The sequence below is a fragment of the Octopus bimaculoides genome, chromosome 10 (assembly GCF_001194135.2).
Source record: "Octopus bimaculoides isolate UCB-OBI-ISO-001 chromosome 10, ASM119413v2, whole genome shotgun sequence".
Lineage (NCBI taxonomy): Eukaryota > Metazoa > Mollusca > Cephalopoda > Octopoda > Octopodidae > Octopus > Octopus bimaculoides.
The window spans coordinates 67,291,980-67,294,479 of record NC_068990.1 but is presented as its reverse complement, the minus strand read 5'-3'; the positions used below and the strand labels follow the sequence as shown (position 1 = coordinate 67,294,479).

The following is a 2,500-nucleotide window of genomic DNA, read 5'->3' as shown; positions in this document are numbered from 1 at the left end:
TTGCAAGCAGAGAGAGCTTTCATCACTAGCTTGTGATTAACTCATACTGAGGATGGATAACATCCAGAAACTAAGATCTGTGAGTATCACATAAGGCTAGATATGGGAGTGATGACCTCGCAAATGCTATAAGGACACAGACTGTGTCGATAGCCAGCTGGAAAAGATGTTTTCTTGGGACTATAACAACAGTAACATCATCAAATATAGGACTGCTATGTTCTGTTGGCATATAAACATTACTATATATATATATATATATATATATATATATATAATTAAAATAACAAACTGAGGAAAAGAAATCTTTCAAAGGGGTGTGTTAAACATCCAATTCACTGGTACTTCAGTTGGATACCATGTAAATATTAGTATAATTCAATTATAAGGATAAATTAAATATAGAGATATTCTATTGACAATCCAATAATTTATTTATATTGCAATATAACATTAAATACTATGAATATACTCTCCTTCATTTTCTACAATGCTCTTATATTCATCTGATAGACATGCAAGGGTCCTCTTCCAAAATTCCCTTATCCATGACAAAAAATACCCCTCCAGTACTGTTCTGACCTTGTCAACAGAATTCATATTGTTTTCGTTGAAATGATTTTGAAGACTGTGAAATAAATGATAATCAGATGAAGCAATGTCTGGAAGATATGGTGGACGGAGCATCGTTTCCCATTCAAACTGCTCCAGCCTTTGGAATGTCATCTTTGTGGCATGTTGCCAAGCATTATCTTGATGGAAGAACACCTTTCATCTTGAAACCGAAGGTGGTAATTTTTCTTCTAGCATTGACTTCAGCTGCTCAAGCTACTTACAGTAGATCTCCATTGTTTTCATTTGGTTTGGGTTTAAAAGTTCAAAGTAGACTAAATCTTTCATATCCCACCAAACAGATAACAACACTTTATGTGTGTGTAGACCTTTTAGTCTTTGGTGCTTGATATTTTTATAGAGAAACCATTTCTTGTTACCAGTCACTATTCAGTCCAAAAAAGGTTCATTCATGGGTCATGACAGCAAAGAAGAGCACACATTCACTTTCTGCATGCAATTAGACTCAGAAAGTTTGGGAGGAACTCATTGACTCAATTTGCTGACTTTTTGGATGGCACACAGGTGTTGATGAATGGTTGAATAACCATATCCAAGCTTCTCTGCTAGTTTCTCAACAGTTACAATGATATTTTGTTCCACCAGAGTTTGCAAGACATCCTCGTTGAGCTCTACAGATCTTCCAGGAGAAGGCGCATCTTCTAGGTTGTATTTCCACTCAGAATTTCTGGAACCACCATTGACACTGGCTTACACTTATTATCTGATTCCCATATAGTGCATTAATATTCTTCACACTTTCCATTGCATTGTTGCCTTTATTGAACTCATAAGGCATGCTGAATATGATCTTTTGTCCCAGCCATTATAGCTTTGGAAAAAATAACTGTTAAAATCAAACTGCACTCTTCAAAATTTTCACTAAAAATAAGTACAAGGTAAAATTACTACCTGCTTTTATAGTTAGTTGAGGCAGGGTGTTTGTCCTGTCCCCCATCCATGTTTTAGTTCATGCAATTGAAAAAACTGCATTATTTATGGGATGACCCAATACGTATATGTATGTGTATATATACTCTTTTACTTGTTTCTGTCATTTGACTGTGGCCATGTTGGAGCACCACTTTTAGTCGAGCAAATTGACCCTAGGACTAATTCTTGGTAAGCCTAGTACTTATTCAATCGGTCTCTTTTGCAGAACCGCTAAGTTACGGGGACGTAAATACACTAGCATCGGTTGTCAAGCGATGGTGGGGGGATAAATACAGACACATAAACATATACACACACACACACACACACATATATATATACATATATACGACGGGTTTCTTTCAGTTTCCGTCTACCAAATCCACTCACAAAGCTTTGATTGATCCTAGGCCATAGTAGAAGACTCTTGCCCAAGGTGCCACACAGTGGGAGTGAACCCAGAACTATGTGGTTGGTAAGCAAGCTACTTACCACACAGCTACTTCTGCGCCTATATGTATATGTATATATGAATGTGTGTATATACATATATATATATTTGTATGCATGTAAGTGTGCATGTATATGTAATATCAGTCGAAGTGTACAATATTATATATCCATTACAGACGATCTTACCAACTGGTTTTGTACTAGGCATTTAACAGAGTTTTAGGTCACAGCCTGATTATGTACTCTGCACTCTTCAGAGAAGGCAATTATGTAATGAAGCTTTGGATTCTTAGACGTTATATATATATATATATATTTTTTTTTCAGCCATAAATTTATATCAGAAATATATACAGTGACAGTGGGGTTTAGCTGAAACAGTAGAGCAATAGGGATAGACACTGCTGAGGAGTCTCCAATTAACAGACAAAACTAGTCTAGTCCAGTGATTTTCCTGCTTTGCTAATGGGGCAGTTATATATATATATATATATATATATAT

General features: G+C 35.8%; 1 protein-coding gene across 1 annotated transcript in view; it reads left to right on the top strand.

The window, feature by feature from the left end:
* Positions 1 to 2,500, top strand: part of LOC106883993 (protein lev-9-like) — a 1,203,458-nt gene that overhangs the window by 925,616 nt on the left and 275,342 nt on the right. The window lies entirely within an intron of this gene.